Source organism: Tachypleus tridentatus, chromosome 7 (genome assembly GCF_004210375.1).
Source record: "Tachypleus tridentatus isolate NWPU-2018 chromosome 7, ASM421037v1, whole genome shotgun sequence".
In the NCBI taxonomy this organism is placed as follows: domain Eukaryota; kingdom Metazoa; phylum Arthropoda; class Merostomata; order Xiphosura; family Limulidae; genus Tachypleus; species Tachypleus tridentatus.
The window spans coordinates 195,033,495-195,050,410 of NC_134831.1; the positions used below are offsets into that span (position 1 = coordinate 195,033,495).

General features: G+C 35.3%; 1 pseudogene across 1 annotated transcript in view; it reads right to left on the reverse strand.

The window, feature by feature from the left end:
• Positions 1–16,916, reverse strand: part of LOC143257626 (glutamate receptor ionotropic, kainate 2-like) — a 145,980-nt pseudogene that overhangs the window by 53,558 nt on the left and 75,506 nt on the right. The window contains exons 3-6 of the transcript XR_013031967.1: positions 13,725–13,976; positions 2,481–2,659; positions 1,413–1,466; positions 972–1,136 (exon numbers count right to left, since the gene is read on the reverse strand). The product of XR_013031967.1 is annotated as a glutamate receptor ionotropic, kainate 2-like (transcript). The remainder of the gene's footprint in view (positions 1–971; positions 1,137–1,412; positions 1,467–2,480; positions 2,660–13,724; positions 13,977–16,916) is intronic.

A 16,916-nucleotide genomic window follows, 5' to 3' on the forward strand; every position in this document is an offset into this window, starting at 1 on the left:
TAGTTATCTGCTATACGAGTATTGTAATTTCAAGATTATCAAACAAAAACAGATGCACACTAAGTTTATATAATTTTTGGTAAATTTTGTAGCATCAAATGTGGCTCTTTCAGCATCTTATACGTCGTTAAAATTTTCGAACAAGTTAATCCACTCGGAATAAAGATTTATTTTTTAATAGCCTTTATCAACTTTTTGTGAAGAAGATAAATTTTAAGAATTCTAACTTACTGGCTTATGTTTAAAAAAGTTTAGGCTTAATGTAAATAAAATAGCTTTAGTAAATCAATGTGCATGCACTCAGATGAATAAAACTAACCTTTATAAATTGCTATGAATCTTTAAACTGTATTATGCTATACTCCACTATTTAGAGGAGAGGAAGGGGTAAGTGGGCTAATTATGACATTGATGAAGAATAAATTGAAACGTCTAATTAATTTTTTTCTCCGATGTGTTACAATTAAATTGTATTTACTGCCTGAAAGCGGATGTCTGCTAGAAGCGTCGCAGAAAATAAACAAGAAAAGTTTTCATTTAGACGTGTCTACTTATTATCTTTTATCACACTTTTTCTTGTTACGTCTTGCGGAACAACACTCATTCAAAAATAATTATGGCTTTATCATTCAAAGTACCAGCCTTAAACTGAGATAAAGTCCCTTGGTTGAATTTCACGCAAAGCCTCCCCAGTGCTATTTGCGCAAGAGATCACTAATTTAGAAATAATAGAACGCAAAGAATACAGCTGGTGAACACCATCTTCTCTTGGGATACTTTGTAATAACGAATAGTTGATTTAACCGTTACGTTATAATGTTCCTACAGCTGAAAGGGCTAGCAGGTTCGGTGGTAGGATTCGAACTCGTAACCCGTAGATTGCGAGTCCAATGCTTCCAACCACCATGCCATGCCAAATCACTTGATGCAAAAGTAAAGAAAGTGATGCACAGTCGATCTTTGTAACATACCTTTAACATGTGATCTTTGCCAGGTTGAAGGCCGTAGCGATATTCACCAAAAGTCCAGTCTCGGACTACCATATTAATATTTTGACGAGCAGGATCCACTAGTCGGAAACCGGAAATGTTTGTTGCTCCATGCTGGAATCCATCCAGCCTAATGGTGTGTAAATCCTATGGACAACAAGTATAACATCTGAGGTTGAATCACGACTGTTACAAGTCATGTACCTTTCAATGCTGTTCTGAAGAGGTAAAAAAAAAAACAAGCTGAGAACGAACAAAATTCGATATAAGGAATCCGTTAAACAATGTAATTTATTGGGTTTCAGTTCTCACTTCTGGAAATTAATTACAAGTACAATTGCAGTATAATCAGCTTAAACATACACATTACCTACCCAAGACAAAGAACATAATTAGAATTAGTTAATATCTTTATTTCCTTACCAAAGACGTGACGATGTAATTATGATATGCTGTCATCATGCCCACATCCTGAGCCTGCAGGAAAGTTGAAATATCATAAGAACATGCGTTGTTAAGTATGTAAACAAGCAAGTATGAAATAAACACAGTTATTGTGTATAAACCAACTAATCAACTTAAACTAACTTTAAATCAAGAAAAGAATGTTTTTGATACATATGAAGTTAAATTAGAAACTACATAGCTTCTCCTCTATCTTCAACACTCACTCTCATGAACGTTGACAAGCTTATGATTTTCCGAACGGGCAATTGAGATTTTGTCACAAGATCACTACAAACAGATGATCGCTTGTAGCTGCTGAAGTCAATGAGTTAAAAAGATACGACGAAGAGATTGAGTTAAACAACAGATAATATACGTTGATCATTAAATGACTTATTATTTAAGTTCACTTCCTCCCCTCTTAAATTCCATCATATCTTGCCCTCTTACTGCATCATCAAAATAGGCTCAAGCAGTCACTATATTTGTAAAGATGTGCCGAGGGTTAATGACCCCCCTCCCTAAACTGTACCTTAGCTTCCGCCTACTTTGCATTCACACTTTTGATAAACTTGATTCATCTTTAAAATTTGCCCTCTCCACAAACACATTTTTCTGCCCATACCTATGAACTATGAGTAAACATTAAGTAATATGCTAATAAGAAGAACTGATAGTATCTGTACTCCTACCAGATAAAAAACTAAAATAAGATTATTTTTTATCAACTTAAAAATATTTTACAAATTATCGTAACGTTTTGCGTTATTTGAAATAATAAACTAAATAATTATTTCCTAGTTCTTATATTTATTTCATTGTATCAATACAGAGTATAATGTGGGGGTAGCCCATAAAAGTAAGGTAAAATAATACTGATGTCGAAATAATGTTATGTTATGAGTTGGCTTTAGACAATTATATAACAAAACATACATTTGGTAACATCAATAATTAGTTGTCATTTGTTAAAAATACTAGTTCCGTTTATTGTAAATAATTAGTTCTTACGGGCTAACAATAACTGTTAGCCCAAGGTTGTACCTCTCTGAAAACCAATGGGACTTTTTCGGCTGGTATGTCTAAAATAATGTTAGTTTCTCCTCGTTTTCCTATATCTTTCAAGAGTTTCTTGTAACTCAGTCCTGGCGTAAGCTGTTGCAGGGTAATCTTCACGTCCTTGTGAGAGGGCGCTTTCAACAGTTCTTGTAATCTTATCAACCCTGTCAGGAACATAAATTATAACAGTTATATCTCATGCTGTTTCACGATCGGGATTTGAATTGTTTGTTAACTTATCTTCTGCATCAAGCTATTCTACAAAACTACAGGATATTGGTTAAGTAAAAAAAAAAAACAGGTTTATTAAAACGAAATACTGTTTAGTAAAATTCTAATTGATAATCATATATATAGTAATGAAAAAATATTTTGCAATCCGCAAATACTACTAGCAATGCAAATCTCAAAAACGACTAATATGTACAAGCTAACAAACAATTATGAAGTTTGGATATCGTTTTCAGAAACGATTTTAGTTCTGTAACCATGATTATTTGGAGGTGAAGTTTCGTTCTGTTAGCAGCAGGCTTTAAAGTGATGTTTTGCTATGTTGCTTTTGGTTTTTGAAGGCAAAGTGTAATTCTGTTAGCACAGGTCTTTGGAAGAGGAGTTTCGTTCTGTTAACATGAGTATTTGGATATAGAATTTCGTTTTCTTGGTAAAGATAATTCAAAGCGAAGTTTAGCCTGTCATTACAGGTTCGGGGGACAGCGGTTATGTCAGTTACCTCAGTTCTTTGGAGAAGGTTTTCAAGTTTTAGCAAAGGTATTTAATAACGGAGTTTCGTTCTTTCCACACGAGTCTATGGAAGAGGAGTTTCGAGTTGTTACCGTGAGTTATTGGAGATTAAGTTTCGAGGTTTTAGCAGAAGACTTGGGAAATAAGATTTAATTCTGTTAGCACGGGTTATTGGCGGGTTTAAAGATGATCGAACATGGGAATGAAGACCACGAATTAAATAATGTTAGCCTAAGATAGCAACAAAGTATTTAACCGTTATGTAGGTCATTCGGTCGAAAACAACGTTCATAATTATCAATAATCACATGACAAACACTGACTAAAATATTGTAAGGGAACTAAAACAATTACGCATTTAACGAACGTTAAAAATATTAACTACCTGCAAAATCAATTAAATGATATTCGACGAATATGGTGATTGACAGTAACCCAGACTGACAGCTGCTGGACTGACGGCAACATTGTGATTGAGATCTAAGATAAAGGTTATGTTTCAGCGATACGTAAAACATGCACTGCTAGAGGGCTAAAATATCAATTAACCAACTGTATAGAAAATAGCACGCAGGATAATGTAATTGTATTTGTCTTACGCATGGCTTTTGGATATAGCCATTCCTAAACTTCTCTTGTCTGACTGCCACTCTCCTAACACACCCATGGCTCCGAAGTGTGGACTGCGTTTTGCGGCACAGTACGCGTATCGTTAACTCTTGTATTCACAACCCGGGCCCGCTCAACAACTAGCCATACCCAGCTAAATAACATGGAAAACTAAAACCCCTAAAATCCATTTAATAATCAACTGGCTGATCCACTCTTCTCTTAACGATAATTTCAGCCATAAACCATAACAAGTACAGTTATGAGAATTAAGTTTATAAATGTAGGCTCCACGAGCCAGCAATGACACCAGCGATGGAAAGATCTGGCAGCTTTCCCCGCTCCTCGTGAACAGGTTTATGTGGGATGTTTCGCGTGCACAATATGCGAGCAGAACAGTAGATAAAGTACTTAAACTTGTTTCCTTATTCACTCGTTTTATGTATCATAAGAAACGAGACTGTCTCGTATTTTACATCTCTTGCAATGGATCATAATAATAATAAAAAACTGACTTTCGACAACAGAATTGACTCAGTTATTTTCTATCCTAGGTCCGAACTTACTCTATTTTCCCTGTGGCGTGCGCTCCTTTCTTCTTTCTTTGTCACAGAGGCTGTTACTACTATAGCACCTACCCTAGCAAGTTCTTACCAGAACACTAGAACATTATAAAAGCAACGAAACATCAGTTTTTGTTGAAAAATGCTTGCCAAAGAAAAGTCAAATAAAAAAGGCGGGAATGCTGACAATGTACGTATGTGAAGAAAACGAAAAAAATCTAGTGAACATGAATGGCAATGAGGTTAAAATATATTAGCATATATTACTAGTCCATGAGTCGGCAACCTCATTCCAGGTTCTTTGTTCTACACACAAAATTCATGGCAACTCAAAGAAATAGTTTTGAATGAAGCCAATCCTTACAGGCAATCAAACTACACACAGTTGTGAATAACGCAATATAAAGACAATTTAATGTGATTATTGTACTTACTGGCGCTTCAGTTTCGGGAACTGAAGTACCAATAAGAGCAGGGGATAGGTAAATAAAATATAACAGCAAAGTTGGAAGATAGAAGTCGACCAGTAAATAGTACATATATGAAATGCTATGTGTAATGTAATACATTTTCTCTCTCTCAAAAATCTCTGTGTGTGTCTGTCTGTCCGTTATCCAACTGGGCTAATCTCAACTAAACTTTATGGGATGAAACACCCCCCCCCTCTATACACCTCATTACTGCTGTAATCTTTGACATAAGTTAATGTTAACTATATTCATAGATGATGGCAGGTCCTTACATACACAATAAATAATTACATTTACTGTAACACAACACATAGTCACTGGAGGAGGGCACACAAACACTTTATACATCTCAAAATGTAATGAAAAATGACTGTCACTACTGCAGTAACAAATAAACTCAGCTGAAGTTTCTACTCGAACAACCACTATAAGGCTGATATGAGGAGCGATGTTTTTTTTCAGTTCTATCCAAATCCGACTTGGACTCGTACCTGTACGATACTTCTTTGGTTAATGACCGTCAATTAATTAATCAAGTGAAACACTGTAGAAAAACATTAAGAGCTGGTTAAAAGCGAGCAACAGACAGCACCCCTACCGTCACTACTTTAGTCACTACCTCTTCCTACAATGTAACTTTTATACATTATATACCTATGTTTTGAATGTATAAATATTGAATTTTTAGAGCTTATACAAAACATTTGGCGAGGTAGTAATGAATATTGTAATTTTATGTTGTTATAAATAAACTATGTGAAAGTTAGGATTTTTGTGTTATTTATCACAGCATTAACCTCTACATTTTTGAAAGTTCATAGCATGTACAATGGACAGGTATCTCAGCTTGTTATTAATAATTTAAATTTTCGAATAATTCAGTACAAACATGAAAATTTTAACAACGGATGCACAAAGTCTAGGGGTGTTTTTATTTGTGAAACAGATATTTATCCACATTTGTAGTTAGACTTCAATATCGAAACTAAATTGTGTTAGTTACCAAATGTTTGTTTTTGATTTAGATATATGACACGGTTAAATTACATTAAACACTCAGATCTGAAAATTTTGATTTTGGTATGTGATGAATTATTTAGATCTTAAGAGTGGGATGACAGGATACAGTCAAGTGGACACAGCCGACAGCCTGAGATAACAGGGTAGAGTCATCAGTTGGCAAAAGTAACAGCTTGAGATCTCAGAACACCACTGAGAGCAAACGGTGAAGCGATTCAGTCATTGGTCACTTTCGTGACAGTACAATGCGACAGGATCCAATCACTGGATAGAAGTGTTGAAAGGTTCGTATGGTTTCGCATTTGTTACCTTTCAATAAATCTTGTTACTACAACAAATATTTAAGCTTCTGCATTACTTTCATCACCCCATATTTTTTAAATTAATTAGGAGTGCAACACAGTGCTAATGCAGTACAAAAATTTTTTATGACGATTGTTTAATCAAAATTAAGGATTATTACAATAAGTATTTTGTGGGAATTGGTAGCTAGATCTAATTAGTGTTAAAGTTTGGTAGTCACTTCTAATTATGGTTTAAGTTTGTTGAGTTAAAAACTAAGTGCATGCTATAGATCTGAATGAATAACCTTCATGAAAAGTTTCAGGTGTGTACTATTTTTAAACTGAGAAATTTAACAACAACTAAACACCTTCACACGTTTTTTTATTTGATCTGCAAATCAAATAAACATAACATAGTAATAGAAAACACACAGATATTAAGTAGAGAAACAAATATAAACAAATGCAAAATCAAAGAAGCCCACTTATACAACAACTGAAACCAAAATTAAAGCAATATAAAGGAACACCTTTATACCTATACTGATTAATAACCTAACATTCACCTGCAACGTCCCCTACAATTTCGTACCCGTTTATATTCTCGGTCATTTGCAAACTCTTTCTTTCTTAACCTGAAGATGACCTAAGAAGGTCGAAACGTTGTTCTTTCCTTGTCAATAAAAGTATTAATATCCATATCAGCCGTTCCGAGATACATTTTTATTTCAAGTGGATTTCTCGTCATCAAGAATTTTCTTGAGATGAGCCCATGAGTGTGACAGCTGTAAGATGTAGTTATATTGTGGCGCTACAAAGTAACCACTTGCGTTTATCTTCAGACTTACTGCTCAGCCACCGAAGAAGAAATGGTAAAAAAAAATGCCTAAAAACTTTTCTTTAAGTAGCATCGCTTCGACAGTAATGAGTGTAGATTTTGATAAGTTGGTTCAGTTTAAAGTATATACATCTTTGAGAAAAGAATAGACATCTATAAAACTACCCTGTTTCATTGGTTTTTACGAAAAATGAAGACTTTGGAAGAATAACGCTCTGTAACACAAATTTTGTTCCTGAATAGTATGTGTTTTACAAAAGTACAGAAAATGGCCATTATTCCCTTCAAAACTTTGCTTTTGTGACCTGGATAATGAAATTTAGAAATTAACCTGTTTTCGATGTAAAAACGGGCAAATCTGGACATGTTCATTTACATAAGGTCTGAATAAAACAACATATGAATCAAGATTTACATGTATTTATACTAAAGTTATACAAAAATGTTTAGAAGTAAGTAGTTTTTCGAGATTTGCGATTGTAATGTAAATCACTCACGTATCAGCCCTTAAATATAGTCTCCCATCATTTTTATATGCAAAAACGGCTCGTTTGGGTTGAGAAAATATTTTACATAGAAGAGCGAACAACGTTTCGACCTTCTTCGGTCATCGTCAGGTTCACAAAGAAAGAGGTAACTGACCGGAAGCTGACCACATGTTTGAAAGGGGTTGTGTAACTGAGCGTCGGAATGTAGAGGACGGTATTAGATGTTTGAATATATAATTTTATTTATTTTATTATATTAATATAGGTATAAAGGCGTTCCTTTATATTGGTTTATTTTGGGTTTAAGTTGTTGTATAAGTAAGGCTTCTTTAATTTTGCGTTTGTTTATGTTTGTTTCTTTATTTAGTATTTGAGTGTTTTCTATGGTTATGTTGTGTTTATTTGACTTGCAGTGTTCGAAAACGTGTGAAGGTGACTTTTTATGTTCTTTGAATCTGGTTTCCATTTTTCTACTTGTTTCTCCAATATAGAAGTCGTGGCAGTTATCACATTGTATTTTATAAATAATGTTGGTGTGGTGTTTGTCAGTGTAGTTTTTACACAGTATAGACCTCAGTTTTGTGCCTGGTTTTTGAATAAATTTGGTATTAACTGGAATGTCATATTTTGTTACTAATGTTTTCTACGGTTTGTGGAGGAAACTTATTGATGTTGATGAAGTATTGTTTTATTTTGTCTAATTCATCGTTAATTTTATCTGGTGAGCATAGTTTTATGGCTGTGTTTATTTGGTTTCTTAGTATGTTGAGTTTTTGTTTTGTTTCATGTGCTGAGTCCCAAGGAATGTATAGTCCAGTATGGGTGATTTACTTCATCAACATCAATAAGTTTCCTCCACAAACCGTAGAAAACATTATACACACACACCTAGACAGAAAGCAAAATCAACCAACTAAAGTAAATATATGTCACGAATCAAAAAATCACGAAACCATATACTGCTGTATACCATATATTCCTGACATCAGCAAACAAATAACCAACATTTGGCAAAAATTAGTAACAAAATATGACATTCCAGTTAATACCAAATTTATTCAAAAACCAGGCACAAAACTGAGGTCTATACTATGTAAAAACTACACTGACAAACACCACACCAACATTATTTATAAAATACAATGTGATAACTGCCACAACTTCTATATTGGAGAAACCAGTAGAAAATCGGAAACCAGATTCAAAGAACATAAAAAGTCACCTTCACACGTTTTCAAACACTGCAAGTCAAATAAACACAACATAACCATAGAAAACACTCAAATACTAAATAAAGAAACAAACATAAACAAACGCAAAATTAAAGAAGCCTTACTTATACAACAACTTAAACCCAAAATAAACCAATATAAAGGAACGCCTTTATACCTATATTAATATAATAAAATAAATAAAATTATATATTCAAACATCTAATACCGTCCTCTACATTCCGACGCTCAGTTACACAACCCCTTTCAAGCATGTGGTCAGCTTCCGGTCAGTTACCTCTTTCTTTGTGAACCTGACGATGACCGAAGAAGGTCGAAACGTTGTTCGCTCTTCTATGTAAAATATTTCCTCAACCTAAACGAGCCGTTTTTGCATATAAATTTCTCAACAAGTAGGTTTCTCGACATCACTGAGTCTCCCATCATGTTTTCATTATTCGCTCCCAGGCCACAAAAGCAAAGTTTGAAGAGAAAGATAGGTCTTTTCTATTTATTTTAGGCATAAGCAATTAGGAAATAACACTTTCTTGCCCATGAACGAGAAAAAGTATAAATTTTGTTACGTAATTTAATTAACATTTGAGTAGCTAATAATATCTGTATTCAAAAACCAACTCTCTCTTTTTGTTTCAAAATTATTATAACATAACAGTTACATACTTCTCTCTAATCACGTGCTATACTTCTGTATGGTCTAAATTTAAATCTTACAAGGAGCTGTTACACGAGAATGCCTTTTCTATTAATTGCTTCAATTTATTTGATAATATCTTTTCTTCACCAAAGCGTGAATCTCTGTGAAGATGACATAAAGGCCCTAATCTATTCTTTAATTCACTACTTACTCTGCAACAGACTTGTTTCACCGAATTCACGGCCCATGAACCTACTTTATTTTATTCGTTCTTTTAAGCAGCGCTAACAGAGTAGCGAATCAAAGAATTATATCTCGACTCTAAGTCATTCCTTCCTAAGAAGAATTCATATTTTGGCGATGAAAAGAAATTAATGAACAAATAAATAATGAGTTAATATGATGAATGATAACAAATAATTAACCGTGACATGTAAAACGTCATTCTAAAGTCTAGAATATTTTAGGTTATTAGTGGCGAGGAAAGAATTATAGAATTAAAGAATTATGTTTATGTGTTTTACCTATAGCCAAGTTACATCGCACTATCTGTTGAATCCACCGAGGGGAATCGAACTCCTGATTTTAGCCTTGTAAATCCGAAGACTTACTGCTGTACCAGCGAGGAACGAAAAGGATTATATTCAACCTTTGGTTGAGAGTACAAAAAGGTTTTATTTGCCTCATATTGTTCCTTAGATCTAGTGGTTAAATGAAAAGCGTTTGTTATGCAATTAAGCACAAAGCTACACAATGGGGTATCTGTGCTCTGCCGATCACAGGTACCGAATATAAAATGTACATTTTTACACTTCCCAAAACACGTCTTCGTTCCACAAGGTTTATAAATGGTTGTAATTTCTGTAAGGTGACAACGGAATTCGTCTGACACTTTAAAAAAAAAATAAGAGGACGTTGCCAGTAAATTAAAAATAACCTCCTGAACTATCACTAAATGTAGATATGTACCATAAATCCCAGTGGCTATACTTTCAAATTATATGCGCGTTAAGCGAGGTCTACTGGTTGGCGTGCTACACTGTGAAGATGAAGTTCTATGGTTCGTGTCGCGTTGGCTATTGGTTGAAAAAATTGTGTTACACAATATAAGACGTGGGTACATTATGAGAGAGACAGTTAAACCCTATAGTTTGGTCTCAAAAACTTAGTAAAAGAACTACCTTCCATCTAGCCAATCAACTGAACATTGAAGACAAAGAGTGCAAATAGTCTGATGTAACTTTGTGGTAAATGTAATGCAACCCACACAATTAAAAAGAAAAAAAAGTATTTGTACATGTATTTAGATAATAGTTTCTTACCCCCACACGAAAATCCGCCAACTTCAAGCAGTATTTTAACTACAAGACAACCCGATGATGTTTACAACAATCTCCGTACAAAATCAAACATCACATGACAAGAGTATTTTCTAATAATTACAGTAACTGGAAGATTTACTCACGACATACAATCTTTATCGTAATTTCATTCACCTAGAAAACTGAACTATATACAACCAAAGAAAATAAACTCGCGACTGATGCGACATGCAGCCTGACAAGGTGGATCAAACAGAATTTCAAAATACAAACTCTGGGCAATCACGTGATATTGTAGTCACGATGTTTTTTATTTACTGGTAGTCACTGATCTTTCCATGTACCCTTTTCTTCGAAACGCTCAAATTTAGTGACTTTTATAATTGCGAGTAAGAGAAATTCGCGTCAGAAAATCTTGTTGCATAACCCTCACAGAAAGTGTAACTTCAGGTGTCATCTGCAAATCACAATATTCCAGCTGGAATGAAACTTTGTAGCTGCCTCCTTAACTAAGATTAATTACTTTGACAAAATGTTTGTGATCGTGTGGTTTAGCCTTGCTTGAGCCATTTGTATGAGATACAGCTTTGTCCTTTGAATGAGGCCACAGTGTTGTTTCTTCTAGCGACAGCTCTTCCATTTCTGCAACGAAGTCATTTCTATAAAATCCTGAAACGCACTTGTAGTCGACCTCTCTAGTAATAAAGTGTTCGACTTCTATCACGTGCATAGCCACAGTAGAAGTAAATCGATTGCAGAGAGTAATAAAACGCTCTGTTACTTCATAGCGCTCTTACGGTTTTATTTGGAGACTATAAATTGAATATGCTACAGTAACATCATCTAAACGGCGTGGAAACTTTCTTTGTCTTCAAATAGCGTTTTTTTTTGTTTATTTTACTTTTCTGAGGATATCGAGTTCGTTTAATTTGAGTGTTCGATTTCAAAGAAGCGCAACTTACGGCTAGTTACTGCAGTATCAACTGTTTCAGCGTTTTAATCAAGCAGAACTCGTTTCACATTTTCTGTTTCAATTTATTAAATGAAATTTGACTCAGTTTTGAGACAGAAAATGTCTACCTTTTCTCTCAACACCATCTCGGTTAGTTCTTCAAAAAATACTAACTTTTTTTTCATTTTGTAGTGAGAGAACAAGAAAGTTTCGAAAACGACTCCCTCAATGTTTACCTTGCAGGACAAACTTCTTGGTCTAGTGATTGAAATTTTTCGAGACGAGATAGGCATCTTAGAGGACTCTTAACAAGGGCAGTCAATTCAAGATCAGAAACACTGCAATTCTGTACCACCAAGCTTAGAGTATAAGCAAAACAGCGAGCCTACAGAGTTTACGAATGGTCTTCTTGAAAGAAGTGCTTTTAATATCCACCAATGTTTAACGTTGTAGCATATGAAAATGAAATATTGGTAGTAAACCTTTTAGAAAAGCAAAGGATATGCTGAAACATCTCTCCTGCGAGTCGAGAACATTTGTAACAACATTTCTCAAACCGAGATATCAACAAATTCGTACGCAATTATGAAAAAAAGTGCTTTGTGGATTTTACATCTGGATTGTCTTCTACACGTAAAACCAATAGTTCATCCTTTTTTTGACTCTTCATCGATGCTCCATCGTATATTATTAGACCCCGGAAGCAAATAGAAGTACTACTGAAAAATCTTTATCAGAACCCTTCCGATCTCTTGTTCTAGTTTCTTTTTTTGTGTTTGTTTGTCTTCTGAAAAACCCTCGTGTCTATACCTTCTAACAAACCACCAGCCACATGATACGAATGTGATTTATCCGAAGGTCCATAATGTTCCATTGCGCTGTCCCTCTTTACAATAAAGTAAATAAATGAGACTCTATCTCAACAAGTGCTAAAAATGGAAAATGCACCTCACACGCTAAGCATCAAGCCTTACAAGTAATGATATTTTTGTTTGATCCCATGGTTTACAGTCAAATTTTGGAATTTTCTACTGCTGTCTGCACTCTCAGGCGGCGGTGCTAGTTCAACAGGTTTACACACCACGTACCAACAGTAGAAATTCTTCCATCTGTTGAAGTAGATGACAACTCTTCTAACACCCCAGGATATAATGACAGCTCTCCCTCCATCATATTCTGGGGTGTTATCAATAATACTGCTTTCTGTACAATTATAAACGTATTCAGGATTAATGAAGCTTCTGAAAACCGCTCGAACCGTAATTCAAATTTCTCTCTCACAGCATAACACATCAGACGAAGAATCTGTGAAGCCAATCGCTACCATACAGACAGTGTATATCTGTGATAGAGTGTAGTAAAGTTTCATGAATGTCAACAAGTTTCTAACTGTGGAGGTAACTTCTTCTTGGATCAGAAAAATAAAAAAAACTTAATAAATTGACATCACCCAGTTTATTTCATTAATATGATCAACAAAATTAATTCAAAGAATTACAACGGGGAGGTAAGGCCCCCTTCCTAGAACATGGTGAGATAAAAATAAAAGAAGTTTTATGACAATATTGTCACACTTGATGGTACAACTACTGGGGTAATCTATTCCCTAAATTACCAACCTGTCTATCGCCTTGATTATCAAATAAAAGGCAGTAAGAAATGCACCTATTACGACGTAACTTAAAGCGACATAAATACAATATCCCCTTACGTATCCTTGAAAGAAAATTGAGCCTTATTTTAATTTTTCTTGACGGAGGGGAGCTCCATAAAGACGACGTCTATGAAACTTTGTTAAATATCTAGCCAAGCGTCGTCTATTGATTACTCGTGCTTGGACTGTGAATCCTGGCGTTTATGTTTCGCGGCACATTGCTGCATAAACGCGTTCCGTACTTTAAGACTATGAGTGCGCCATAAGAGTGGCAAAGAAACATTCAAACTAAATATTGCCCACATAAAAATTTACTTTCATCCCACTGCAACAGGCCGACAAAAATGAACTTACTGTACTTACAGTTTTACTAGTCATTTTGAAAAAACACTGACCGATAAAAAAATACTATGTGTACTAACCTTCATTGTTCTCGTAGATTATGGTGAAGGTCTTCCATTTCTTGGTCAGTATCAGGTCAAGATATGCTCGACCTAATACTGGAGCGTGCGGATAGATATTCACCGAGAAAGCATCCGGCAGGAAACGATATTCCCAGTTGGTCACGATATGTGGAATCTCCATGGCGTGGCACGTAGACTGGACAAGAGCACTACAGGACGGAGACTTTGGTCCAAAAATGGCTGCCACTCCATCTTGAATTAACCGGCAAACTTGAGAGAAATGATAACATAATTTAGTGGTCCATATTGACTGTAGACACTTTAATGAAAGTAAAACATTTACACTTTTTACTGTATCTACTTGATCCTGTTAGGCTGGAATGAAGCTCTTCTTTTGGATCTGTATAATTACAACAACCATTTCTAAAGGTTATATTAAAAGTTTATTATTTTGCATTACCAGAAAGGATAGTAAAAGCTTTATTTAATGAATACAATAAGAATTCTGAATGGAATGAATTATTGAAAGGTGTCTTTAGAGGATTGTAATTAATTATTTTTATCGCTAAAGAAACTATAGTCAATCCCACGACAACTTAAGATGGTTTTAGCGGAAGTTAATTCCGTTTTAGTACGAGACTAACTACACGTTCGGGGAATCTCAGTATAAATATGTTGAGTGTCAAACACAGTTACGGTTTACTTGAGTTTTTACAGATTTTGCGAGTGAACAATTGTATGGAAAGACTGGAACGTTACAGTGAAAGCAGAATACCTTATTACATTCAAAATAATTAGTCAAAATTAGACCATCGTTGTAACAAAACGATCAAACCACAAGTGGAGCAAGTGGTAGGTGGACATGCTAATCCTCTTTAACCAATATAAGTCCATCTTTGTAAGCAAGAGGCAATTGCCCAGAAATAACAGAACTTGTGTATATAATTACATATACGGACAGATAGATAAGTGACTGGCCATTATGTTTTAATAAAAGTCGCAAATATACCACAAGTATTGCAAGATACAAACAACCAGTTGGTCACTACAATGCTAAAGGTCATTATTGAATAATATACCCCTGTATGTAATAACTGTAAACATTAGTATTAACTGACGTTTTAACAAAGCAAGCTTACAACTTTCATTTCAATGTTTAACATTTAAAAATTAAGAGTGATCATATTGAAATGAAGGGTGTTAAAAACACTGTATAGGTTAGGAAAATTCATGATGAAATAAAGGATATTAAAAACACTGTATAAGTTAAGAAGATTCATGGTGAAATAAGGGGTGTTAAAGTTGGTTGTTTGTTTGGTGTTTTACGGCGTAAAGCAACTAGGCTATCTGCGCCAAACTACCGGTAAAAAATTAAAATTGAAGTAAAATTCATAAAAAGGAATCAAGTTAAAACAAAACAAAGTTTAATTTTTGAATTAAAACCACAAATAACGTTAAATCCAATTTTTACATCTAGTTTACAGCAGTAAGAGGGAAAGTAAAGCAATACAAATTTTAAAAAACTTTCTAAAGCATAATTTTAATTGTTATAATTCGCTAGAATGACTAACGGGTAAGTTCAAACATCAGCGTTAGTCACCTGAAGTGGGCCTTTCCAGTCCTGGTTTCGAGTTATTTGACGTCACGGCCATTTTCTAATTTCGTATCGAACTAATTTTACCTTAATTCGCAAAAAGGAATATGTTAAAAAAACAAAGTCTAATTTATGAATTAAAATGAAAGAGCATTAAAAGGCCAATGGCCTTAAAAAACTAAAAACACTTCTTAGGTGGAAAGTGTCACCATAGCCAATAACACTAACGTTAAGAGTAAACCTTGGGACAGAACATGTTTAAAATGGTGCCGTCGTTGAGAGTCGTAACGACGAGAAGACAGTAGAATGAGGCTTATTGCTACCTGAGTGTCACACAGACAACACATTGGTACATCAGTCCCAGATAAAAGAAAACGATGAGTTAAATTGTGACCAATGCGTAGTCTAGTTAGAACAACATACTCTTTCCGATTCTTTAGGAGACAAGACAGCCAAAGTCCAATAGAGGATTTTATCTGAAAAAGCTTGTTTTCCCATTGCTTACTTCAAGTCGACTACCAACTTGGACGGAGCACGAGCCATGAACACTGGACCATATGGAAAAGGCGGTGTCGGCGAGCTCGTTCCTGCGAATACCAACGTGGCCTGGAATTCAGAAAAACTGGTTTAGAATGACGGCGATTCCAGGGCCAAGAGAGAACTAAGAGAGTCAGTATAAATAGTACAATTCGAGTACTGCTTAGCTTTTTTTTGATCCATGACAAAAGAAATGGCGTATAATTCGGCAGTGAACAAGAAACTGTAGAGGGGATTCTGCGCGCAACCACCAAACCACAACAAACCATGGCAGAGCCCACACAGTCACCTGATTTCGAACCATCTGTATAAATAGGAATGGAAGGATGGTTCGAAAGATGTTCAGCAAATAACAAACAGCATTTCCAATCAGGAGAGTATGCTTTTCTCAGATGCCTTGAAGAAAGGTCACATTTGGGGACTGTAAGAAGCCATAGTGGGATAAGCTGACCAGTGAATACAGCAATATTATCCAAGGAAAGACCCAATTCATCCAACTATGCCTGGATATGAAGGCCGAAAGGATCAATGGCGGATCTGTTCTGAAAAAGCATGGCCCACCGAGGAAGGAGAACACAACTCCATGTTGGATGCTGTAGTAAGGATCGAAGTTTCAAAGCATAGAGTAAAGCAAAGGTGTAGAGGAGGTTCATGATACTCTATGTATAAGCTCGGGAGTGGGGAAGTGTGAATGGGGTCCAGCATTTTCAAGGCCGAGTTTTGATCAAATAAGAGCACGATATATCTTTAGCATAGCACATTGATTTGTTCCCCAAGAGGCGGAAGAGAGGACACTGAGGATGTTCAGTGCTATTTTACATTTGACTCGTAGCTACTTGATGTGTGGTATAAAGGTCAGCTTGCGGTCAAAGATAAGCTCCAAGAACTTTTTTTCAGGGACAACGGGAAGCAAACATTTACCGACACGGCGTTCAGGATCGGGGTGAATACCCCGTTGGCGGTAAAAGTACATGCAAACAGTTTCAGAGTGGTCCACTTCAGCAAACGATTGAGGGCAAGCTGAAGCTGCCAGTTGATAAACATCATGTTCGACGACTGACATGAGATGTGGAAGTCGT